Genomic DNA, 27,785 nt, shown 5'->3' on the forward strand with positions numbered 1-27,785 from the left:
CCCCAGGGAAGTGTCGAGCACTGCTCCGAGGTACTGGAGCCGCTGGGTTGGCGTCGAATGGGACTTCTTTAAATAGAGGGAGAAGCCCAGCCTGTTGAGGGAGTGGCAGGTGATGGACAGATGATCCAGGACTTGCTCGGGAGAGCACGCCCTGATCAACCAATCGTCCAGGTAGGGGTAGACGTGAATCCCCCCTTTCCTGAGATACGCTGCCACCACCACCATGAGCTTGGTCAATACCCTTGGAGCAGAGGTCAATCCGAACAGCAGGACCCGAAACCTCAGGTACTTTTTGTACTTTGGATGGATCGGCACATGAAAATAAGCGTCCTTGAGGTCGAGAGACACCAACCAGTCCTGAAGTTGAAGAGCCTGGAGGACGTGAGAAATAGTAACCATCTTGAACTTGTCCTTCCTGAGGAGCTTGATCAAACCGCGCAAGTCCATGATGGGTCTCAATCCCCCCGTCTTTCTTCGAAATCAAAAAATAAGGGGAATACCATCCCTTGTTCCTCTCCGCTACAGGCACCAATTCTATGGTGCCTTTCTCCAGCAGGGATTCCTTAGCATATTTCCTGCGCAAGGAGCGATTCCGGACTCTTCAAAGAGAGATTCCCTGGTGGATTGTCGTGAAGCCTCTGCCGGAAAGGAAGACAGTAGCCGTGGGCTATGATCTCCAGAACCCACACATCTGAAGTAATGGCACGCCACTCTACAAGATGCTGCGCCAGCCTTCCCCCAACCGGCGAACCATGGGACATGGCCTCATGACTGAGCTGAAGCGGCTGCGGCAGTGCCTGAGGACAAAGAGGCAACTGCCCGAGCAGCCTTGGCACCTCGAGTGCCCCGTTTTCCACCTCTGGCACTCCTACGGTAGCCCCTTTGACTTGCAGCTCCTCTCGATTTACTAAAAGATGAGTAATATCGAAAGGTACCGCCCCTCCATTGCTGTCCCCTAGGACGAAAAAGGCGGAGTTTGGCGAACTGCAGCGCTCAATGACTTTGCTGCAGCTTTGGAGGTCTGCAACCTCTCAAGGCTCTCGTCAGCCTTGCTGCCAAAAAGATGTTCACCATCAAAGGGCGTGTTGAAAAGCCGGGCCTGCACATCAGGAGCAAACCCCGACTTCTGCAACCACGCAAACCTGTGTATTACGGTGCTTGCCGCCATGGACCGGCTGACACAATCTGCCATGTCCAAACCCAACTGAACGGCCTCACACATGGCATCCTTGCCATCCTGTACAATAGCAAGAAAAACATCCCGTTCCTCCCCTTCGTGAATATGTTCAGCCGCCAAGGAAATACAGTTCCACAGAGTGTGCGTGAAACATGACAAGGCACACACTGAGTTGGCTGCCTGTAAAGCAATACCCCCTGAAGAAAACACTTTCTTCGCCCAGCCATCAAAACGCTTGTCGTCCCCATCAGGTGGGATGGTAGGGTACGACACCTACTTTGCTGGGGCCGTGGCCGCCTGCACTACCAAACTCTCCGGAGTTGGGTACGTGGTCAAATAGCAGGGGTCACTACTGGCTGGGCGGTATTTTCTCGGCAAAGACTTGCTCACTGCCGGGAGACTCTCTGGAGCAGTCCAAGCTGCAGCCACCCTTCTTTGCAAAGCCATATGGAATGGCAGTACCGGGTCAGTCGGAGGACCTTGGTCGAGGATGTCCGTCAGGTCATCCTGCAGAAAATCCACAGGTGGCGCAGACCATCCCAAGTATTCCGTGACCCTCGACATAAGGCGCCAGTACGAGGACTCACCATGGGTGCCAGGCTCAGGCCGACAGAACTCCACCTCCGGAGAGGTGTCCGGAACACTGGCGTCATGCAGTGACTGACGCAGGTCTTCAATCTGGCTGTAACCAGACAAAATCTCGTCAGGCACCTCCTCAGGCACCAAACCTTCCTCAGATCCCTCATCCCCCTCAGAAATATAATCCAGAGGTTGGAAAGAGGGCACAGAAAAAGGGACAAAGACATTCTTAGCCTTGGCCAGAGCCTTTCGGGGGAGGGAGGGGGGTTCTACCGTGCCACGGGGTACCTCCGACAAAGCAGCCTCGAAAGGCGTCGACAGAATCGGCAGCAACGTCGAGCGAGGCGCTGACAACTTTGACAGCGTCAACACAGGCCTCGAGGGTGGAGCCTCAAGCGAGTCCTTCGACAGCCTGGGCGCCGTTGGTGTCGACGACTTCCTCGGAGGCGGAGCCTCGAGAGAGTCCCTTGACGACCTTGGCGCCGATATCTTCCTTGAAGAGGTCACGACGACTGCTCGAGCCCGAAGGCATACGAGTGGTGCCTCTAGTACGGTCACAGCCGGCGTCCTTCGACAGCGCGGACCAACCAGAGCCCTGCAATTGAAAAATCGCCATCATCTCCTTTCGGAAGGAATCCCATTCCTCCGGAGTGGAATGCTTGTTGGGACAAGCAACCCCCCGACGGGCGGAGTCCTCGGATGAGGACGGGGAAGGCGACCTGTGACGGCACTTCCGCGAGTGCCTCAAAGAGGCAGAGGAATGGCGAGACCGATTCCTGGACCGAGACCCCCCGGAATAACGACAACGATGCGGAGAGTCGCCCCTCGAATCGTCTGTCGAAAGTCCAGTAGATCGTGACTTCTGGGGCTTGGCCATACCCACCGACAGCTTCTTCTTACGCTCCTGCAAGGCCTTCGATGTAAGCGACTGGTAATCGACACAGTCATCCGTATCGTGGTCCTACCCAAGGCACCAGAGGCAAGCATTGTGTGTGTCAGTCAACGACATCTTGGACCCGCACACCCGACACTTCTTAAAACCCGACCGCGGGGTGGAAGAAGCCGAAGACATCATTTCAATACACAAACGAACAGATTCAAAGAACCGAAAGAACAGGATTCAGTAGAACCGAGGTGCGCTGAGATCTCCGAAGCGAACACGTTCATGGAAAAAACGGAACTGAGGCTACGGGCGTCGTGCGTCTTACTTATAACATCCGGTGACGTCGGCTCGACGGAGGCCCTCGAAGACAGCGTATCGACTTCATCGACGCAGACGCCAAAAGATTTTCCGAAGCAGCACAGTTGTGGTGATTACTGTCATAGATATGGAATACATCGGAGGACCCAATCCCTCGAATAAGCATTTCAGAGGGCCTGAGGGAGCCCTGGAAATACAAATAGTAGTGATCAAGACTGGGAACAGAGAGAACCTGGAAGGTTCCATTGCTCAATCCGAAACTAAGAACGATATCGAAGACGATGTCAAAAGCGGTGGAATGCTTTTAAAGAAGGGGACACATTGGATACTTGGTAATCATTAAATTCATTTCTGGCCTGCAAGACTCGTACGTTGTGGTACACTTCTCGTAATTCCACGTACATCACAAGTTATTTCTCCTAGTGCAAGTGAACTTCTATATGGACTTCCAATTCATATAGTGCACCTTGTCTGTTACACATTGGTGTGTCTACTGATGTCTTATTTGTCCAATGGGCTCACTGCATTTTCATTTTATTTTAACAAATTAAGGATTGTATCCCCTTTTCCAAAACAAGTTCCGACTAACTTTGCTGTATTTTCTTTAATTGCTAAATTAAATTTGATTATGCATATAATTTATTTTTTTATCTTGTGCGACAGTTTTTTTGGTTTCATTCATCATCTATAATGGGCGGTATTCAGAGGTTACGAGGAAATGCGTTTATGGCAAAGCCAGCTATTAATGGTTTATATGTCAGCTAGCAGAAGCGAAGATTCACCAGATCCGAACGGATTATCACTTGGTGTACCTGCATTTGTTGTCAATGCCAACTTTGATTGAACAAAATCAGTTGCTGCGAAAACCACGACCTACATACCAGAAGATGAGGCAATTACGCATCTGCCTCTTAGCAGGTAGACTGTGAAGTTCTTCAGGGAGCCACTTTTTCTCCCATTGTTATTTAACATTTATATGTGCTGCCTCTGCACCCTCCTGACCAACCTGGGCATATTCTTCACGAACTTTGCAGATGATACATAACTCGTCTTAGAGCTGACTGGCTGCCACACCAGAGACAATGATAGGCTTAATTCAGGCTTAATTCAGTCTACAACTCCATTGAGGCCTAGATGATATCCAACTGGATGTGCCTCAAGGGAGGGAAAACTGAACTAATAGTCTTTGGATCCCCCCAAGCAAGAGCAAAATTAGATCCAGCTTATGCAACTTTCCACATCAAAGATACACCAGTAGTGGTCGCAGAAAAAGTGAAGACTGTAGGCATTTACATGCAGGCCTCACTGGGGAGCAGAGGCACAGGTGGCATATCTGAAAAAGACTAGACAATCAAGATACCTTATCTAATCAAATTCCCACAAATATGGGTGTGAAACAAGGCTGCCCATTAGCCGCAGAGCTATTTAAATTGTTTATTGCAGATATTCCAGCTTATCGTAAAAACGTAAGATGCTTTCCACCTATCCTAAACAACACAGAAATCGGATGCCTCATCTACGCCGATGATGTCGTCCTCTTGGATAGGACCCAGATAGGCTTACAACGGCAGATGACAAATCCGCATGAATATCTCAATGAAAATGACCTCGCGTTAAACACCGAAAAAACCAAGATCGTTATCATTGGCCGAACAAACACCAAAAACAAACGCCCCTTTACGTGGAAAATTGATAAAAAACATCTGGATGTTGTAGACACAATAAGATATTTAGGAATCTCCTTTAACAACTCACGCTGTGAACATCATTGGAAGACTGACATGACAAATTGAATGATCCAATTCAGTATTCAAGCACAGGTGCTGAACAAATCGTACGGAAAATTCACTCGTACTAACATTTTATGCCCAAAAATTAGTTCCGGCCATTACCTTCGGGTCAGAAGCGGGATGGAGCGTAGACGCCTCATTTTGGCAGAAATTGGAAGGCATCTTTTGGCGGCGCGTCTTGAAGCTGCCGACATACATTTCGATGAAGCAGATAAGATACAAACTCTCATTAAACTCGCTTCACGTGTGTGTCATGTGGAAATCCTTAATGGCAATGCGAAAGATGACCATGACACCCACTCCAGCTGCATGTCAAATTTTTTCCGAAAAACCAGGCTCAGGAAAATCAATCCTACTAGAAGAATGCAAACAACGTTTAGAACAAAACCTAATCCGAGCTGACCTAACACCAGACGACTTGATAATGCGGCCGCAAATTGCAAAAAAAAGTTTGAACTTTCGTGCTGGATTGAGAACAACGATCAAGATGCCAACCACATTAGACTCTGGAATAGGAGAACATAAGTTGGGTGTACCATGTCGCTATCTAACAAACTGTCCTTCTCGACATCACCGTGAACAGTTCCTGCGAATTCAACTAAATGCCATAAAAACCAAGGCGATGTTGTGGCTTCGTCACTTAAACAAAGTAAACGACAATAGGTGTCGCTTTTGCCTAAGTGAAATCGAATCTTTGGAACATCTCCTTACTACGTGCACGCAGACAACAGCAAAGCGGATCGTGCATTTAGGAAACTATGGCCCTGCGAGCCCAGAGTCCCGAGATTGGTGGTCACTAGCCATGGCCGGTAGTTCTGTGAAACTAAGCTGTGCCGTAGTTGACTTCATAGACTCTCTAGATTTGGAAGAAAATGCATGACCATAGTGGTATAGTGACGAGCATAGCCACCTCCCCGACCTCCCTTGTAGTTTTTAGCTATAATGTTGGAGCGCCATAGCTCGCATCACATCGGCTGGCTCTTGAGTTTAGTAATGAAATCAACAAAAAGTCACCATGTTGTAACAAAAGTCTGATGTCAAAGTCTTAGTACTGACGTTTCCAAAAAAAAAAAAATAAAAAAAAGAAATACTTGTCAGTACCACCAAAGACTGCTTAAACAAATCCCTCACCTGAGCCAACAAAATAGCACCAACATCGCGAGAGCCATCATACTTTCCAGACTTGATTATGGCAATTCTCTTATGCTTGGTGCCACCAAAAAATGCATCAAACAATGCCAAACCATCCAAAATAATGCTATAAGAACTATCGCTGGCAAATCCTATAGAGACCACATTTCCGATGACAGGAAAACCCTTCACTGGCTTTCTGTAGAGGATTGCATCTCCTTTAAGTCTATGACCCTTGTCCACCATTGCTTATATGGATCAGCCCCGATTATCTCAAAAAACAAATTAGACCCCATATACCCAGCTGAACACTTAGATCAGGAAATAAAGGGCTGATTCTTACCAGACAAGTAAATAAATCCAATGGCCTGGGCCAAGCCTTTCCCAGCCTAGCCACTACTAAATGGAACAGACTCCCCTCTTGATCTCCGACTTGAGTCCAATTATCTGATTTTCAGAAAAAAGCTGAAAACGGCCCTTTTCAAGTAACTATCCTGTCCCGCTCTGACCAATCACCTGAACTATCCTATCCACTTGTCCCGTCATTTCTTGTCGTCCTACGTCTCTGTGTTAGCGCCCTGATGCCTATGGGCTGTGGCGCTATATAAATAAATAAATAAATAAATAAATGACCCTGCGCCACTTTACAGAACTCAGGAAGGCTTCAGGGCATCGTGCCTTACAAGTTCGGTTCTGCGAATGCTGATGGTGCTTATACACAAGCTTGGTATCACCATTTGTCCTTGTGTTCCCAGCAATGGGGGGGGGGGGGGGAGTATTGGGTCTATCCCTTTTACAGAATAACCTTTTTACAAATTGCTTTGAAATTACTGTAAAAATTCAGATGTGCATCAATCTCCATTGTTCTCTATATTCGACATGTCTAATGTATCCTAATTTTGCTATCGTCAAACCATCCTTGGCCAATTTTTTTTTTTTTTTTAGTGCACAATGTTATGTAGGTAAAACCAGGCATTAAGGGAGGGACCCGCCGCATAGGGACCTCGGAATAGGGCGCAAAGGGATTACCGGCACCGGTGTCATTACCGGTGCCCGGTATCCCTTTGCGCCCAGGTCGTAATGCCCCCACTGTGCCTGCAGTTATTAGCCACAGAAGGGTCATCAGACCCAAAGAAATTACCGGATCTGCAGCCATTAGCCCTGGGGAATCATTACTTTCAGAGTAGGCACTCGAACTGGAGGCAGTACACATATGCAATCATAGCCAGCGCAGGTATTATATATATTTATAGTCACTTACACCAAGCCACGGTCTGTGTGGTAGCTGCACAACAGTTACTGCGTCTGCGAGCCTTCCAGAGCCGGGAGCACCTACTGTGTCTACGGTACCAACAACAACAGGCTGCCCAGTGCAATTTCAAAACCAGATGTTTAGAAAGTCACGTACTTACAATGTTCAATTTCTACATGTGTTAAGTACAATACAAGGAATTACAGCTCCAGCTGCAGCCTCTCACTTCAAAGTGCATTTCCAAAGGTTGCAAAATGGCTCCTCTTACCAATATAACAACAAAGGGGTAAGAACGTCTAAGTTAATGGACGCTAAAAGAAATGCATATAAAATTCACTACAAACGCTGGATCGCCAGAACTCACCTGATGCTGCCTGGAATCAGGAAATTAGCGTTTCGTAAAGGGAGGGCTTATGTTGCTTCCATTATCAATCACTTATTTAAAGTTCCTATGAGACTCGATAGTATTGTGTGTTTGTTTAAAGGTTTGCCGACACTATCTGAAATGCCTTTACGTAGTCATGCCATAGACCACGTTTTCTGTTAGTTGTCCTGACGTTTCACGTAGGACGTCTACGTGCTTAGGGAGAGAATCATGGAGGAAAGAGAACTTCATGCCGCGTACGGGCAGGTATTTATTTTTGTATTGTGTAGTTATAAAGCGCGTAAATGTACGTGCCGTTGGGTTTGTTTTTCATATTTTGATTGCAGCATCAGAGGATCTTTATGTGTCTTCTTGGCTGTTAAGTACCTCCGGCTCCCTCCGCCCCCAAACAGAAGAGATTTATGGCCGTGCCGTGGACGCCGAGGGAATTTCAGGGCAGATGTTTTTTTCCAAATCCGGCTGCCAGCAGTAAATCGGGTTTATTCTCCATCGTTCTTCACTCTTATCCATGGGTGCTCAACCTTTTTTCTCACCAAAGCGGGTGAAACGACCCGTTTCTTTTTTTTGGGCTGGGTGTGAGTCATTGAAGTGAATGGGCGTGTAGGGGGATTGGCAAGTGAGGCACCTGATTGTAAGGGGTGTGACATTTTTGTTGCAAATTAATCTCGTATTGTATTTATAAACTGAAACCCACTGTCTCACATGAAGCTAAATAAACAAAACGTAGAAAGTGGAAGCTTATCAGTTCTGAATTGGTAGACTTGAGACTTTGTGGCTGTTCCCTACATTTCCCTTTGGCTTTCTTTTGTACCCAGAGCCTGCTGCGCTGGCTCATTTAGTGAGACTGCGCCTGTGTGGAGTAGTGAGGAGGAAGGATAGCCCAGGGGCAACACGCTCGTCTTGGAAGCAAGACAATGCAGCGCAACACAGGTTTGAACCCCAATCCTGTGCTTCTTACAAAAGAACAATTATAATTATGCAAGAGAGTCTCGCGGCTCCAAGGCGGGTTAAACAAAGGAGCTGGTGGATGTGTGCATGCTGTTGGTGGGCGGTTGATGTCTCCCAGTATCTAAATGAGAGCTAATCAAGTTGCACTCCTGATTTTTACACAAGAGTATTTTTAAAGATATATCCTGAGAGTTATTGGTTTTAAGGTGCAGAGGAGATAAATAACAACCCTGGCATATAGGTTGAAAAAATGTACACAATAGCTCAAGTTCCCAAATGTGGGAACTCCCGTCCTCTGCACGCTATGGATGGCTCTGTAAGGAGTTCTTATGTTAAATTATTTGTTAAATAGATTTTTCAATAAATTGATTTGTACAAAATTGTAGGTAATTTGCTTAGTAACATATATCCATACATGTATTAATACACATTGACACAGTTAAGCATTTTTAGCAAAAATCCATTGATTTATTAGAAGCCCAAGGCGTTTCGTGAAATAATTCACTTCTTCAGGGGCAAATTGCATAATTTTTCTTAAAGTAATCTAGAAGACATAGTATTGAAGTAGATGCATATTAGTCCCAATAGTTCACAAAAGAAAATTTGTATAATTTCCAACAGCAAAAAAACTTTATCCATATATATCCTATTGTCGAGTATCTCGCTAAGTTGACATAAATTTAATCTTTAAGCAAATCATACAGTGGTGACCAGTAGTAACCATTCAGCAATGTCCTTGCATTCAACAATGATCAATACATTGACATTTTTATGTTGTAAGTAAATTACCTATGGACAAGGTTCCATTGTTCCAAAATGTTGGCTGTTCATCACAAAGAGAGAATTGTCAGTCTCCTGTACTGGTAGTGAGATCTTAGTCCCTAAACAGTTAACAAGAAAAAGTGGAAGACGGGGGGAGGAGGGGGGAAAGTCGTCAAGATAAGAAATCCTAAATCTACCTATCAAAAGATTAGAATAAGTTAAAAGTGATGACTTACCACCAAATGTCAGAAGAAGATGGTAAGTTGAGTAAAAATCACTTCATCTTTTAGAACCTTTGGAACAAGCGTCCGGCCCAAAGTGGGCAAGTTCCAAAATACTAAGAATAAACCAAAATGTGGACTTGGTATATAACCAAGAAGTCCGGCTTAAGTAGCACAGATAATCCCAGAGTATTTACAATTCAATAGTCTTGTGGTGTGTAGAAGTCGAGATCGTGATCTACTTTCAGGACTCGCTAGCCAATACTGGCGTTGGCTGTCCTTAAATACCCATAAGATGGCCGCTTAACGTCAGGCGTATGTGCATCAGAAGACGCATGACGTCACGATGTTAACATCGTGATGTCATCGCGCGCATGCTTTATGCTCCGTAAGCCTCTCTAATTTTTCTTGAGGTCTTTCCCACATAGTGTTTGCCACAAGGGCACTTGAGGGCGTAAATCAGATTTTTACTCTCACACGTAGCAAAGTCTTTGAGTGTCAACTTAGCATTTCTTTATGATATGATATGGCATTTGTAACGCGCCTATACACAAGTGTTTAAAGGCGCGACGAGGCAGGGGGGAACAATGGGAGACAGACAACGATCCTACTAGGCCAGGTGTCATTCAGATCGCGCAAGTGCAAAGGGTAGAGGGAAAGGGAAAAGTGCAAGGGGGAAAGTGAGAGGGGAAAGTGCAGTACAGGGTTAATAGCATACAGCAAACAGGATAAATAACAAGGGCCAGCCGGTGGCAAGTGCGAAGTAAGTGCAGACAAGTGCTGGGAAGGGGGGCTGTAGGGATACAGACACAGTCCCGTAGTGCAGGGGTTGCCATGGAGGCAGTGCAGGGGAGAGTGGCTGGGCCAAGGACCGAGAACGGCGAGTGGCCCAGTTGCAGATTCAGTGCAGTTTCAGTAGTATTAGCAGGGGAGAGGGTGAGAGAAAGTGGAGGCAAAGAGGAAGGTTTTGAGGTGCTTCCGGAACCGGAGATGGTTCTCCTCAAGTTTCAGGGAGGCAGGAAGGCTGTTCCAGAGGGAGGCCCCTGCAGCAGAAAGAGATCTGCCCCCAACTTGTTGTTTGGAGAAGCGGCTGACCCTAAGGGAGTTGGAGGCGGATGAGCGAAGAGCTCGAGAAGGAAGATATTTAGGAAGAGAGAGTTGAAGGTATTTTGGCCCAAGGCCCCAGACGGCCTTGTGGACAATGCAGAGGGTTTTGAACTTGATCCTCGCAGTCACTGGGAGCCAGTGCAGTGATTTCAGTCCTGGAGAGATACAGTCCCTGGGCTTGAGGCCAAGGACAAATCTCGCAGTCCTGTTCTGGATGAGTTGCAAAGGGCGGAGAGTAGAGGCGGGCAGATTTAGATAGAGGCTGTTACAGTAGTCCAGCTTTGAGAGAATCAGGGCTCTAGAGACAGTGAGCTTCTGGGGGAAGGAGAGGAAACGAGAGGTTTATTTTTTCCTGCACCTTTTAACTCTTTACATATTTATTCTTTTATAGTCCTCCCACTTCCTAGCAGGCATTTATTAATCTTCAACTAGCGCACTTTACGTTTTCTTAAAATCTACCATTTGTCATATTCACACCCCCTTTTGAGAGCTAAAAGTTTTGTGCATCGAGTCTATCCTATCTAATTATGACTTTGCGCGTGCGCGCGATGACATCACGATATTTACATCGTGACGTCATGCGTCTTCTGACGCACACACGCCTGACGTTAAGCAGCCATCGTATGGGTATTTAAGGACAGCCAACGCCAGTATTGGCTAGCGAGTCCTGAAAGTAGATCACGATCTCGACTTCTACACACCACAAGACTATTGAATTGTAAGTACTTTGGGATTATCTGTGCTACTTAAGCCGGACTTCTTGGTTATATACTTAGTCCACATTTTGGTTTATTCTTAGGTATTTTGGAACTTGCACACTTTGGGCCGGACGCTTGTTCCTACACAAAAGGTTCTAAAAGATGAAGTGATTTTTACTCAACTTACCATCTTCTTCTGACATTAGGTGGTAAGTCATCACTTTTAACTTATTCTAATCTTTTGATGGCTAGATTTAGGATTTCTTATCTTGACGACTCCCCCCTCCCCCGTCTTCTACTTTTTCTTGTTAACTGTTTAGGGACTAAGATCTCACTACCAGTACAGGAGACTGACAAATCTCTCTTTGTGATGAAGAGCCAACATTTTGGAACAATGGAACCTTGTCCATAGGTAATTTACTTACAACATAAAAATGTCAATGTATTGATCATTGTTGAAAGTGAGGATATTGCTGAATGGTTACTACTGGTCACCACTGTATGATTTGCTTAAAGTTTAAATTTGTCAACTTAACGAGATACTCGACAATAGGATATATATGGATTCTCCTTGAAAGTTTTTTTGCTGTTGGAAATTATACAAATTTTCTTTTGTGAACTATTAGGACTAATATGCATCTACATCAATATTAAATCTTCCAGATTACTTTAAGAAAAATTATGCAATTTGCCTCTGAAGAAGTGAATTATTTCCCGAAACCCGTTGGGCTTCTAATCAATGGATTTTTGCTAAAAATGTTTAACTGTGTCAATGTGTATTAATACATGTATGGATATATGTTACTAAGCAAATTACCTACAATTTTGTACAAATCTATTTAACAAATAATTAAACATATAAGGACTCCTTACAGAGCCATCCATAGAGTGCAGAGGACGGGAGTTCCCACATTTGGGAACCTGATCTATTGTCTCCCAGTATCTACCCACAGTGCTATAAATGCATTGAATCGCCCTGTATTGAACACTGCTTCCTATCTAAGTAACCTTGAATGTAGCACCGCTTCCTATCCAAGCAACCATGGGCCTCATTACAAGTATGGAGGCAGCCATGCCCTTAATAAGGGCATGGCTGCCTCCATACCGGGTTCCTTCAATGAGAAATTACCGGGTCATTCCAACCTTGGAGGACCCGGTAATTCCTCATTGAAAAAACCATCCCCATACCCATTTGAGCCCCCATAGGGCTGAATGGGAATGGGGAGGGAGCTAATAACTGGCCTGTTGATAACGGGCCCATTATTGGCTCCCTGGTCCCCTTGCGGGACCTGCTAAGGACATCTGGTCTGGCCAGACGTTTTGAGCGGGTCCCGCAAGGGAACCTCGTAATAGAGCGTCCGGTAATGAACGGTGCCGGTCCTGTACCGGTACCCTTCATTACGGGAGCGCCTGGGCCGTAATGGGCCTCGTGTCTTGTATATACTATGCCACCCTTTGCTACTTGCTCCAAACCTGCTACGCCTCATGTAACCAGTAGCAATGTCGTAACTGCAACTAAGTCATTCTCCTGTAACGGCGCCTCAATGCCCTTGGCCTGCTAGTGCACTCTATAAATGCAAATAAATATAAAATAAAAGCGGGTGAGTTGAGAGCTATGCCTTAACTGTGCAACATGGCTTTCACTGTTGGAACAACTATGAATCGCCCAGTTTTAACCTAAAACCCATGTCGATCCCATTTTTGCTGCATGCTTCCTTCTTTTTCGGCACTGCTGCACAGCTCACGCAGGCTTGGATGCCTGCGTGGCTGCTGAGCCCTCCTGCGCCACCGGAGCAGGGGATGAGTGTAGTGGCAGCCAGGGGCTTTGGTTGAAGAGAGAGGGCAGGGGGATGCTGCGATGGCTTGAAGTTCCCTTGCCACGATTTTTGTAACTTTACTGACAGGGACGTCATTTCACCAAAATGCCAGGGGTAGCCGAAGTGACATTACACAACCCTTGACCCCCTGATGGCATACGCCCTTCAGATATTTTCTAGATGCATCTAGCACCCGTGTTCCCAGGTGCTCTCGTTTCAGCCAGATATAGGAACCGAGGCGCAGAGGGAGACATGATTTGTCCATGATTACACATTTGGGCAATGCCATTTTCCAGATTCGACATGGGTTGTATATGTAAAACATACATAATGCAGTATTTCTAAAAGGATAACTGAAATCTGTAACACAGGCTACAGGTCGTGTATGAAACATCTATAGCTCAATGGACACAGAAGTGTTATCTGTTGCGTTGCTGTGTTAACCAAGCCAAAAAAGCACTGTCCTGCGGAGCGGTGCGCTGCTGTTTAACCAGGAGAAAAATGCTGCACGAGCAAAGCCTGAAAATTAAATCATTGACCAGGATTTAGAATCAAAAGATTGACTGGTTATAGATGTAAATATGATTCAGCTATCACTACGATAGAAGAAACCTATTAGACTGGTCTGCGTGCACAGAGGGGAGTGCACCTGATAGTGTTATCTTTGCTGGAGTGTAATACCTGGGAAAGGTTCTTTCAATATACCCAAGATCATCCCCCATAGTTGTATTATCTAAGCGTAATACTGGGTGCCAGAGGGCTTTACAAAAATACATTTAATGTAATATGAATTTAATTCATAGCACCACACAGTTATTTAAAATTGAAAACACCCATGAGTTGCTTCTCACCTGGGGTTTCGCTGGCAGACCTCAAGGCGCGCACTGGACACCTTTGTCAGACCCAGTGATGCCCAAAGTCGTAGCACAAAATTTGGCAGCCACACTGTGAGCCTTGCTGTGGGCCCCGCCCCTCCCCAAGCTGCTTAACAAAGCAAAGGGCACGTCACACTCACACCCCGTGCCTGACCGGACCACCACGTGTGCACAGTTTCCATGATTATGCTGCTGGAGGGGCATGTACTACTGCAAGTGAAAGAAGTAAATATGTTTGCCTATCAAATCTTAGATCTTTAACCTAACATACAGAGGGAAGGGGGCAGTGCCTGGTCCACAAATATACCAGCCACGAGTGGTGGCTGGCCAGTTGTTGTTTTGGAGGGTGTAAATATTTGTCACAAGTATGCGATTGCGACTGAGCATAGCGAGAGAGCCCGAACTAACAAAAATGGGTTGGGGGGTGGGGGGATTCTTCTCCCTCCCCAGTGTACATTCTTTTGAATAATGGGTCAAAATGGTGCCTTACACAGCACACTTTCTGGGAACATTTGGGTGAAATGCCAGGAATCCGTTTTGTAGGGTAAATCATGAAATAAAGTAGAATAGATGCAAGTCAACAAAAGTGCACAGGGCATTTCCCAATGCATTATCATGCCGGTCCCTGCAATATATGCCAGCATAAAAAATGTTTGTATGCTGACTGTGACCATACATTTCCATGCTGGCTCCACCAACATATGCTAGTATTTCCCATATAGAACCATACATGTCCGCCTTGTTTTTCTATAGCATCATTACTGGCACTGGGCACAAAATTGGCTCTGCCAATATATGCCCGTACTCAAGTACATACTACCGTTGGTTTGGTCATTAAAAGTGACATGTAACAATAGGAAAACTGTCCTGTTTAGACTGTAAGCCAGTCTAAACCCATAAGAACACTTAACCTTGTTTGATTCATCATAGCTGCTCAGTTAATAAATGTCATGCTACAGTGAATGAGTATACAGGCCGCTACACCAAAACATCAGTTTAGCGAGGTAACACTACTTATCATGCTTGCTTTTTTGAAGATGCTGAATAATACATGTCATGCCACAGTAAACAATGGCTAGACTGACTGCACCAAAATGCCAGTCCAGCCAGGAAAGGACATACATGAACTTGCTTTTGACCAAAAATACCAGTAAAACATGTAAAGTCAATAAAGGATGTGGCAAAAAACTATCCCCAGTCTCCCAGGGCCTTGCACACATATGAATCCCCTTTTTACCCACCGGCCACTCACCCATACATCTCCTCTTCACTCGCTTACACTGGATTCACCACACTGGCACACACCAAAACCCACCTATACGAAACGCACACTACCGCATGAATGCTCATTCACCCACCTGTCACTCGCACCTTCTCTTACATGCACTAATTGCATTCTCTACACAGTCACCCACCCAGAACATTCAGAAACGCACATCACTTCTCATTCACCCACCAGGCACTCGCACCTTCTCTTACATCCACTCATTGCATTCTCTACACAGGCAGACAAGCACCCACCCACCCAGAACACTCAAAAACACACATCACTTCTCATTCAGGCACCATTCCCATACATACATCTGATACACACGTCACACAAGCAAAACACACATCTTATTTTTCTTTGCATCTTCAGTCCATCCTTCCAGGCCCCATTGGCTCCTCCGTGCTGCTCACAAACAGGAACCAGGAAGCTCTTGTAGCTTCCTGGTTCCTGTATGTGAGCTGCAAGGAAGCTGAGGGAGAAGGGGTTGGAGCTGAATGTGACATGTGCTACATGTCACTGTCGGCTCCAACCCCTACTGAGTCCCTTCCCTCCCCAGCCCAGCCTTCACCCAGATGGGTGAGGCCTGTGCAGGCAACCCACCAGACCTGGTGTGGCGGGGCCCCCTGCACCACGGGAGGGCCCGTTAAACCAGGAGCATCCTTTTTTTTTTTTTTTTTTTCTCGTTAAAAAAATAATTTTGAAGTAGGGGTCGCAGTGAGTCACCGGGGGTTGCAGTTGCGACTCCTGGTGAACCCCAATTGGCGTCCATGTTTTCTGCCTTCACGAGGTGAGGGGTTCTGATTTGATTGCAGGGAGATGTGCCTAACTTTACCACTCAGTGCTGCCAGGCAGTGCATTGAGCTGTACCGGCCAGAGTCTTTGTACCACAATATGTCTTCTTGATTCTCTTCCCTATCCCCCCCCAACCTTGAGAGCATTTTGTCCGCTGTCTGTCTGTCTCTCTATTCTCTCTGCCAGCTGGGGTGGATTGGCCTATGGGGAACTTTGGAGGTTTCCCAGCAGGACCTTGCACCCTAGGTCACTTTTGTGGGCAGGGGGGGATATGCGCTGACTGGCAGAGTGTAGTGCGCAAATATTGGTACGGTCAATCTGGTACGTCCTATAATATTTTTTTATTGTATTGTACTTTTTCAATTGCAGGGACACAAATTGGCTCTATCATCCTATCTAGGACAGCGAAGTCCCCAGCAGCAGTGGCACCATAAAAAATCCTGACGTCTGTAGTAGGACTTGCCGATGGTAAGAATGCATTTTTTTAAAAACTGTCTTTTGCTGTTGATGGTGGGGCAATTTTAAAGGTATAGTTAGGATTCACAATCGGGGATTTTAAACCTATTTTTGAGGCTATTCCTTTCTCATGTCCAGTTTGGGGCAGTACTGAAAGGTCACGTCTCGTGCAGGACTTGCATTTAAAGTGCACTGTGTACTCTCTCCTGGTTTCCCAGCATTAGGCTCTGCTTACTAGCTGATGCCTAACATACAAGAGCTGGTTTTAACCCTTGCTCATCTAATCTTAATTTTGAAGTCTCCGGTGGACCCATGTATCCTTGACTAACTGTTTTTGTTTTCATTGCAGCAGGGTTTGTGTATCAACCGAACCACCTGCGTCTCAGCAAGAAAGATCCAATGAAGCATTTGATCCAGTGATGTAGGCAGGTAAGGATTTCTTTTGCCTATGTACCTTTGGTTGATTAGAAATGCTGAAGTTTTAATCAGCCCTGTGCAATGTGCATCCCTGTGTGGTTTTCGCCGCCAATCTGTGACCTAGGCCAGGACCACACGTCAAAAAAAAATAATTCGAGCTAGGACTTCACGATCTGAACAGTCTTCTGAGACTTGTATCAATGTGGTGTTCTTTTAATCCGCAGTATTTGTGACCCATTTCTGTGAGACCCCCCGCCCCAAGCTGTTCACATGGTTCCTTTTGAGTCTTTGCATGTGGTGTTTGTCGTTTGAAATTATATTTTTTAGACATTTTTAATTTTTGAAAACTTTAGATGGTTTTTAAAAACAAACGTGATACACTAAAGTGGGGGGGTTTGCAATGTTTTTACAGTTTCTGGCTCCTTTTTTAGATGTAAACAGAAAGAACATTGCTCAATTACCTCTCTCTTAGTCCACCTTATAGGCTGGTCAGATAGAAACTAAATCAGTTTGGGTAAGTTATCTATTTCATTTACCCACAGTACATATGTGTTGACAAAAAAGATTTGTCGTGCCAGAATACAGGTGTTAAAAACACATTTTAATCAACAATTACATTCAATACATAGTGTGGTATATGCTTTCCACAAGACATTACCACCTTTCGAATATATAAAAAACGTTTAAGAAAGACAATTTAGAAAAAACAAATCCAGAATGATGGCACAATGGTGCCAATTGTGGCTGAGGTTAGTAAGTGACAAATACAATTATGCATAGACATGAGATGTTGTTACCAATATCTATATTCGCAGAGGAGCAAACTATCAGTGTTCAAACAGAAAATACACAAATATTTTTTGTGTACAAAGACAGCAAGATTTAAAGTGTCTTGGGGATGACATCCCTGGTATTCTGGCACGACAAATCTATTTTGTCAACACATATGTACTGTGGGTAAATGAAATAGATAACTTACCCAAACTGATTTAGTTTCTATCTGACCTGCCTATAAGGTGGACTAAGAGAGAGGTAATTGAGCAATGTTCTTTCTGTTTACACTATATGAATATTCCCTTTTCTTGCTCAATCCGCCTTAAACAAAAAAACCCCGGGACTTACCCATTTATTTTTCCTTTTTTTGATGGATCGTTGGTACTAAGTGAAAAGATCTTTTTTACTGTACTGATGGGTGGGAATAAAGGTAGATTTCGATGGAGCGGCCTTTCTTAATCAAACTATCGTACTTGTCAAACCCCTGCCACACAGTCGTCGCAGGAGGTTGAGATGAGTTTTGGACTGTATGTGTGTGTATGTGTGCGTGCGTGTGAGTGTATATGTCTATGTGGGGAGGATGCGTGTGTTGATATGATGCAGGATGGGGTGTTGGGTGTGGAAATTGGGGTTTTGGTGGTTAAGTCCCCCGCAATGAAACAGTGAATGATTAGGTGGTAAATGAGGGGGCAGTATGTGATATTTCCCCATTTTAAAGCCAACGCAAAGAAAACGGCGAAATAAATCGGTCTTTTTTTTTTTGTTGTTCAGGCTTTAAAATGCGTAAATATCACATAGGACCGGATTGTTTCCTAGTTCCTAAATATGGTAGGAATCGCAACCAAAAAGCAGAATGGGAGGTGGAAACGGACAAAAGAAATGCAAAAACACAGACATATGATGTCTCTTATTTGGACTTTGGGTTCACGTGGATCGCAATTGGTGGAGAAGTTAAGCCGCAGTGTGTGGTTTGTGGCGCTGCAATAGCAAAAGCAAATGACAGCCTGAAGCCAACACAATTAGGTAGCATTTGGAAACAAAACATGCTGATTTAGCAAAAAAGAGCAGGGATTTCTTTGTATGGCAGCTGTGAGGCATACAAAAGCAAATAGAGACTATTGAAAATGTGGCCTCATTACCTGCAAATGCTTTGGGAGCTTCTTACCACGTATTCTGGGAAAAAACAAAAAGCCTTTTATAGATGCAGAGAAAGTATTTCTGTCAACGGTTCCTACTGTCAACTGGATAATGCTTGGTTACGGTGCAGCAGAGAAATGCAAAAGTATCCCTATACCTGATCCCACAATTTTCCGCGGCATCACTGACCTGTCCTCTGATATCAGTACAGAATTGATATCGCCCTTGAAACAGTCATTTTTCCCTACAGTTGGATGAGGCCACTGACATTTCAAAAGAAGTGCTTTTGATTGCTAATGTGAGGTACTGCCATGGAAAAGAAATATTGGAGGATTTCTTATTTTGTAATCCAATTCAGGGCAGATCAACTGCATCTGCAGTCTTTGACATTGTTAACTACTTCCTAAATTCCCACTGCCTAAAGTGGGAGGCGTGTGTTGGTATTTGCACGGATGGTGCCCCTTCAATGTGTGGTGCTAGAGCTGGGTTAAAAGCAAAGGTATTGACACTAGCTCCACATACATTGTGGACAACTGCGTGATACACCGGGAAGCTTCGCCTATGCGCAATATGAGGAATTAACTCTCGGAGTTGCTGACTTCTGTTGTAAAGATTGTACATTTTATTAAGATGAGCCAGTTTCTTTGCCACATTATGTGCAGAAATAGGAGCTGAACATGATGCTTTGTTGTTTCACACAGAGGTCAGGTGGCTCTGCAGGGAAAAGGTTTTAAAACGCGTTTACGATCTCAGCAACAAAGTGAGACACTTTCTCCTGGGTTTAGACCAGACGCAAGAAGAGCTTCTGTGTGATTCATGCTGGCTTGTACTGTTGGCTTACTATGGCGACATCTTTGAAAAGCTACATTTTCTAAACCTCTCCTTTCAAAGCACAGAAACCACATCATTGGCTACGAACGCAAAAATATCCGCATTCGAGAAGAAGCTGGAGCTTTGGAGGAGGAGGGTTGATGTCTGCATTACCGTTGAGTTTCCATTATTAGCAGATGCTCTTGAGGAGACAGAGTATGATCTTTCATGTGTTCCTGAACTAATAGGAAACCATCTGAGAACCAGTCTGTAAGTGCTTTCCAGAGGAACATTGTAACAATAACTGGGTGGTTTAGCCTTTCCTAGCTGATGTAGGGGCCCACCTCCCTATACACCTCCAGGAGGAACTGATGGAACTTCAAAGTGACCGTCTACTGGAGAGCCAATTCAAAAAATTGTCTTTGGGTGCATTTTGGCAAAATGCAGAGTTTCCAACTTTATCCAAATGTTCAGTCAATGTACTGTTACCTATCAGCACTTTGTACCTTTTGCGAGATTGGATTCTCAGCACTTGCAGCCCTAAAGACTAAATATCGGTGAAAGCTGGATTGAACCCAATAGTGACAGGCTGGCTGCTGAAAGACCGGCCCAGCCTTCACCCATGTTCTCCAGTATGCCACTGTCCAACTTGCAAGTGACTGCATTGATAGTTATCTCAAAGTTATTGTTGTTCTTAAACAAATTGCTACATGTCAAACGTTACGGTAGGAAATAAGTATCCAACACTGCTTTTAGTCCCATCCTCTGTAGCAAAACATTCTGAATGCTGTGTTTACAAATATTTGCCCTCTAATCTAATTCGAGTTATTGCAAGCAATGATTTTGAAAGAATTTAGTGTTTGGCACCCACACCTCCATTTGGGGCACCATTCTACACCAGCGCGTGCTAACCATTTGCAACTGATAAACATTTTGGAGTCCATGTGTATTGGGTGGGGCCAAGCCAGGTACATTTTTCTTAGCTGGGGCTCAGGTTCAAGAAAGTTTGAAGACCACTGCTGTAGAGGGACTATCTTGTTATCAAGACATTTTTTTTAAAAAGGTGACCTATTTTGCTGGCACCGTTATATGTTAACATATATTTTGATTGCTAGTTTGGAAGAGCACTTGGACCCTCCCTGGTCCTTAGGGGACAGTGCATGTCGGGGCTTGAACGGACGGCGGAAGATTAATGTACTAGGCAAACCTTTGCAAAATCCCTGGTTGCTTTTTTCCTTTTTAAAGTGGTCCATTATCGTGCTTGCGGTGCCCTTGTGTGCGACATTGCTATGTGTACGGTATGGGGCATATACACATCGTACACATCACTGCAACTTCAGTGGGTACGAGCAATCATTCCAGTGCTTTACTGTGAAGGCAAGAGTCACACGGGCCCAGCGATACTCAAGATTTGACTGTCTGCTTAAGAACATTGCAGTGCCTCTTAGCCCCTGTGAGAATGTGTCTTTTGTATATAAAGGTCACGGTGGCGCTATGCTTGTAATTTTTCAATAGTGCTTAATTCTGAAACGGGGTGCCAAGTGGCAAAGTTATTTTTGGCTGGCATGAAAGCTGGCTAAGTTTTGAAGTGCGTGGCAGACTGTTTGAACCGTTGTGTGGTACAGGGTGAGCTGGGCACATCGTCAGGTGTAGTCTCAAACCGGGGAAGGTTGAAATGCCCTGATGAATGCGCTGTTTGATTTCTTCCTTTGTTCCTGCTTCTGGTGGCACAGGGTGCTTTGGGCTTCACTTTATGAAAGCTCCAAATTCGATTTTCTTTTGCGATTCTGTGCACAGAGAATGGTTGCAGATAGTGGCTATCCAAGAACTCATTAAAAAGGGAGAAAGCGAATTGTCTGTCATTCAATGACTGTCATTTTGTACTGTAGTGCTTTTGAATATTATTTTTTACTGCTGCAAATTACAGATGCTATACCCGTCAGACAGAGCTGTTGTATTGCTTTTACGCCATTTATTTTAAAGAACATATAGAAAGCTTGTTTACCCCAGTTTTCTATTGCCTTTTCAGTTCACAGTAGGGCTAGTTGTGCCAGCCTTTGGGCGATGGGGCCAGGGTTCTAATTCCCTCCATGACGCATGCTCTCCTACATTTACGTTTACTTTATGTTCAACACTTTGCGGAAATTGCAACATGATTGAATAAATACAAATGTAAGTTTTAGGGACTCGGGATTACTGCATGTTCTAGTTATACTTAAGTCACATTCTCTATATAGGTTGATGAGGTTCCGAGAGTGTTTTTATTTCCCCTTCAATGCAGTTTGTTTTTTTCCAACCATTGCACCTCAGCAGTTAATTGAAGATAGTTTGCCTGTAAACTTTATAACTTATTGAATGCATGCCAGGACTAGTGATCACTGTCATTAATTTCGAAAATATATTTTTTGATAATTGTTTGATTATCTGGGGTGAATGCTTTTTATGGTTTATTTATTTTATTTATTTATTTGGTCCTTAATGAAATTACCAGTTCATTCCCTCACACCCCCGCAACAAATGCTTATAATTTCTAGTAAATGCTTATTTTTTCTATTAAAATAAGTAGACATCCTTCCAAGTCCCCCACTGACTGCCTTAAGGCACCATTGCTGTTCAGCATTCAAGAGGCCCCCTTTTTGTGGGTGGGGTGATTCATTCCCTTCCCCTTTCTATTTCCACAAAATGACTGTTCTACTGATCAGTCTGATCGCTTTCAAACCGTCGCCAAGTAGGGGATAAATGCTCCTACTGGCTGCCACTCTCTGGCTTTAACACTGTTGCTGCTCCAGTGCCCTCACAATGTTCCACAAGAATAAGTCCATGCCTTCCTCGGATAGGTGCACCTGACACTCTTAAGTAATAAGCTATCTACGTGTATCAGCACGTGGCGCATGTGTGTGAAACCATGCCTCTACAAAATGTACCTATGGCGTGGTTTACTTTGTTGCAGGAGTTTTCCACTGCTCATGAGCGCTGCACCAATTCATCTGTGCATAATGTGTGGCACAGTAGCAATGCTTATGGGGGGGTGGACTTCTGACTGTTCTGGGGGATAGTGCCTGGCTCATATTAGCAAAGGCCTGCCTGCTATGGTGTAATATTTACCTTTTTGTTCTCCCACCCCAAGCAACAACAGATGCTTCACTCACAAATAGGGACACATCTGGCGGGAATATCCATAGCAAGTCCACTATAAATTAACGGTTTTGGGTACAGACATGTTTCACAAATACTTGGAGCATACTAAAGTAACTTTTTTTTTTCTTCTTTTAGGCAATAACTCAAATCATGGCACTCTTTAATGTGCTTTTCGTTGATTCTGACAATTCTCTGTGTATTTGAAAGGCTGGGGGAATTTGAGCCTTCAGCAATTTCAAGTGAATTGTAAATGGCTGATAGACTGCCTTGATGAAAGTAAGAGAAATACTTGAAGAAAAGTATTTCAAGGCAGTAGTGCTTTTGCATTCAGCAGGTAAGCAATGTATTTTTTTTTTCGTTCATCTATTTGATGTTTGGGGAAGGAGGGTACTTCTGATGTCCCTATGCGGAGGCGTTCCCTTGTTCACACATACAGATGAGTGCTGCACAATGCCCACCACTCTCTTACAGCATTGCTTCCCTCTAGAGTAACTCGCTCTAAAGTATAGATGGTCTACATGATTTATCTTATTGGCAAAGCGCTATGGGTTGATGCCCTCAGGGACCCTAGTCCAGGTCAGAGTATGTGTGCAGGTAGACCGAGAGCTGCATGGGGAGGGAGGGAAAGCGCCAAGAAGTGCAAAAATGAAACCAATGGAGACTGATAGGATCGCGCTTAAGGGGAGTCACTTACCACAGTGTACAATACGAGCAAAAAGTTTGTTGTTTTGATACTCACATTATGAAGTTTTAACTTGACTTTTTCATACCCTCAGCCAAGAAACAGTGTATTAAGACACAGAAAACATTTGATGAAATAATAAAACCTATTGTGATGCAGAGTGACTCATTGAGGCTTTAAAGAGAAAGGCGGAGGAGAAAAAGCAGCTACAGATGGAATCTGGGAAGCGCTGGAAAAGTGAGTGTTGCAGGAACTACAAGAAGAATTTACCAAGAGAATTATATTGTAAAAGCTGATGGGTGGAAACCGACTATTCCCAAACTTATTTATGGCTGTTCACAGTAATGGTCACAAAAGCTGGAAAACCTAAGTCTTTTGGCAGGGAGGGCTAGTGTTCTTCATACCTCCTACATTCCTTCCTCAGAAACCACCTTTGTTGCTTCACCTGGACAATTGAAAGAGATGGTAGTAAATCGGCAGATGTCTTTGCATAATGTTGCAGTTCCCAAAGATGTAGCTGCGCAGCAACCTCAAAATAGTGGACTATAAAGTAAGTACTGTCTGCTACAAAAGTTATGTCGGACAGATCTAATTTGACCAGCTCAACTCTAACACCACGTCTCCTCAACTGCTTGTTACAGCACAACTGTCATGCCTCTTTGGACAGGGAAGTGATCCCACCACGTTTCCACACACCTACTCAATCATTCAGATAATGGCCTTTAAAAACAATGGAATTGGAACATCCCCCACAACCGAGTTTGGTTGCTACGTCAGCTCCTGCTACTAATGTACTGTAGCTCACACGCTGATCTGTGAAACTGAAGATACAAGTGCTCTTTTGTGTAGAACTATATAGTTCATCTGGTCAATTTGTAGGTTGGTGCCAACTTGTAAATGGTACCTGTTTTTCTGCTATTGTCTGATTTCTGTTGTGGTTCAGCTAATGTTTTCTTGGGTGTTGTGAATGGTTGAACTAATTGTTAGCTGCTCATGGTGATATTGGGTGAAGTCAGTCATGCAGGTAGACCTTAACGGATTCTGTTTAGGTCACTGAAAGTGTGTATTTTAGTGCAGTAATTTTGTCATGGAGTCATCCCGGAGTAATCCCTACCCATACTGAAGTTGTCATGGGGTCATCCTGGAGTAATCCTCACCCATACTGAAGTTGTCATGGGGTTCATCCTGTAGTAATCCCCTTCCGTCCTGAAGTTGTCATGAAGTCATCCTGGAGTAATACAAGATCATCACTGGAAGTAATCGGAACTCATCCTGGAGTAAATTCTGTGATAACTCTAATCATCTCATTTAAATATTTCGGCCTATACACATACTTCAGGATGGTTTTGAATGATCTCTCTGAACTAACCATGGATGACTCTAGGATGGACACCAGATGACTCCAGAATGATTCCAGGAAGATCTTCCTTTTTTAATTTGGGAGAGCTGTGGGGATGTTCTGCTGGTGTCCACTGTTGCTGCCTTCCCTGCCCACATTATATTTCAGACACTTAGCGGATAAAGAGCCCCTGAAAAATGAATGTCCGTCTTCTAGCTCGTACAAGCGTGTTTGTAATTGCTCAGGTCTGAACCATGGTCACAGGATGGATCACTGAGTGTGGAATCGGCCGGTACACTATGGGAGGCATTTAAGGTGGTGGTGAGGGAGGCAGCAATATATAAATCGAAAGGCCTACAAGGTGAAATAACACAAGTTGCACGAGGCAGAAAGGAAATTGGAGATGATGCGAGAGGGTAGGCATTCCCTAGAGGAAGCTGGGACCATACAGCAAATGCAACAAGACTGTAGGGACCACTGGAATAGATTATATAACCTATAAAACATATAAGGCAGAATTGCTTCCCCCAGAACTAGATATGTTAAATGAGGCGTTGGATAAGGATGTGCTACCGGAGTCTCTTAGAGAGGCTATCATTCTGCTCCTCAAACCCAATAAACCGAGCATGGACTGCGGGTCATACAGACCACTACCCATGCTTCACCAAGACAGTAAGATACTCACGGCGGTGCTGGCAAATAGGCTGAGACTGGTCATAAACAAACTCCTACACCCAGACCGGGTATATTCCGCACAGGAATGTATCCGACAACCTTAGAAGGTTCCATCGTGTTATGGAGCAGACAAAGAGGGACTCCCAGGAGGTTGCAATAATTTTATAAGATGCAGTGAAAGCCTTTGATTCAGTCAAATGGCCTTGGTTGATGGCAGCCTTGAAGGAGTACGGGGTAGGGCCCACTTATTTCAAGTGGCTCCAACTGCGGTACAGCAAACCATTAGCTCGGGTCAGGACTGGAGCGACCATCTCAGAACAATGGCAACTTAGTAGGGGTACTAGACTGGGATGCCAATGGTGCCCGATGCTTTTTATCCTAGCACTTGAACCTTTGGCAATATACTTGAGGCAGGCATATAGAGAGGTGGGACACCTAATATCAATGTACGCTGATGATATGCTGCTATACCTGAGATACCCTGAGGAGAAACTACAATATATTTTGGAAGTAATGGGACGATATGCGGTGCTGTCTGGCATAACGGTGAACTTTCAAAAATCGTGCATATTGCCCCTCTGTAGACCTAAAGGGATGCCACAGGATAAACTGCCGGTATTACAAATTAATTGGGAGACCAAGACTTTCAGATGCTTGGGGATAGATATATACCACAGTGGTGAGGTCAAACGCAAACAAAATACAGAAAAGGCGGTGGCTAAAATCGAAAATAGCATGAGGTTCTGGGCCAAGCTCCCTTTGACCATGATGGGGAGGGTCAGCACTGTTGAAGGTGGTGGTGCTACCTAGGCAACTACACTACTTTGCGAACATACCATACTTGATGCCCAAGAGATTCTTTGTTAAAATCCAGAGTATGTGTAGGGGGTTCATATGGGATAATTCCAGAAATAGAATAGCATTATGGAAACTGCAAAAGGCATCTGAACAGGGGGGCATTAAATTGCCCAACTTTCAGATCTACTATCTGGCCAGCCTATTACAATACGTGGCGAGTTGGTTATCGGAAGACTCCACACCGAAGTCCAGATTGTTGAAGGCGGAATGTGCCCTGTTTTTCCTGAATGAATGGATATGGTTGCCGATATCCCAACGAGACTGGGACAAGAATGTTAGATTTGGGCTGGAAAGTGTGGCGGAGGGCCTGCCGGGGCATGGAAAACCTGTTCCTATGTCCCCCACAGATGCCGCTAGTGGCACTATACGGGATGGATGAGCAACTGAGGAAGACAGTCAGAAGGCATTGGGAATCGATCGGCATAGCTACCCAGGGAGATGTGACAGGATGGAAAGGTGGTGGAGTTTGATACATTGGTGGGAGACACCGGTTTACACCCAGGACAATATATTACTTATACTAGGCTAGTGTGGAAAATAAAACACGTGGACCGGAGTAGTGCTCGCTAGGCAGCCCGATACGGCCATAGAAACATTTTATGATGTGGCGGACGGAGGCCACGAGGTCTCCCGAATATATGAATTTCTGATGTCAAGTAGGGAAGGAAGTGATCCAGTTGAGACATGATTTGAAGGAGGAAACTGGAGAACCAATAGATGACGGGTTGTGGGGTAAGGATACTGGGTTACAACAAGAAAGTGTCCAGAAACGTGAGTTTGCAACAAATCCAGTAATATGTTACCCATAGACTGTATTTGATACCTGAGAAGATAGCCAAGTTTAAGAATGCCGGAATACAAACGTGTCCTAAATGTGGGGAGGTAAACGCGGGACTAATACATATGTTCTGGGCAAACGAGATTCTGGGGGGAGGACGCCCACCTATTGGCCGCGAAAGGGATAAGTGTGGATGTGGAATCTGCGTGGGCATGTATGGTAGGGGGGTTCCCCGGGCCGCGTAAATTGAGACACATAAGTAAACTCAAACACCTATCATAAATACTCGCTAAGCGCAGAATAGCTATAAACTCGAAAGTGAGCAACAGACCGAAAGTAGAAGCCTGGTAACATGACCTTCGGAAATGGCCAGATGCGGAAACAGTGGTGTGGAGTGCAGCGGTAAACAGAGGGGGAGACGACTAAGTGGAGACATTGATAACCTGGAGGCAGTTAGTGGCTACATTGTATGGATTTGGCCAGGCACGTCTGGAAGACGATGGTTCTCCCGGGGAAGCGACACGAACAGGGCGCCCTTAAAAGAGGTGGCAGAAGGCAGTGATGTTGGGTAGGCTCGAGATGGGGTGGTGGACACAATATGATACTGTACATGAGAATTGGAATGTATAACTGATGTCCACTATTTGTTTTTTATGTTGAAATGAATAAAGTGTTTAAATAAAAAAAAATAAAAAACTGGGGACCTGTTGTAAGTC

General features: G+C 44.8%; 1 protein-coding gene and 1 long non-coding RNA gene across 6 annotated transcripts in view; one reads left to right on the forward strand and one right to left on the reverse strand.

Moving 5' to 3' along the window:
• The window catches only part of TMEM94 (transmembrane protein 94), a 2,019,771-nt gene that overhangs the window by 1,934,128 nt on the left and 57,858 nt on the right, over positions 1–27,785 (reverse strand). For 3 of the 5 annotated variants that reach the window (XM_069654805.1, XM_069654804.1, XM_069654801.1), the window contains exon 1: positions 7,495–7,576. The exons of 1 other annotated variant lie outside the window; for it this stretch is intronic. The gene's annotated coding sequence lies outside the window, so the exon portion shown is untranslated. Of the gene's footprint in view, positions 1–7,139; positions 7,454–7,494; positions 7,577–27,785 lie in introns of those variants that run through there. One more of the 5 variants, XM_069654802.1, reaches the window with a different exon arrangement.
• Positions 7,696–27,770, forward strand: LOC138582972 (uncharacterized). The gene is made up of 5 exons (XR_011305128.1): positions 7,696–7,761; positions 16,375–16,473; positions 16,811–16,890; positions 22,873–23,071; positions 23,514–27,770. It is a non-coding gene; the product is annotated as an uncharacterized lncRNA (long non-coding RNA).

Source organism: Ambystoma mexicanum, chromosome 3q (genome assembly GCF_040938575.1).
Source record: "Ambystoma mexicanum isolate Mex_15411 chromosome 3q, UKY_AmexF1_1, whole genome shotgun sequence".
NCBI classification, from domain to species: Eukaryota; Metazoa; Chordata; class Amphibia; order Caudata; family Ambystomatidae; genus Ambystoma; species Ambystoma mexicanum.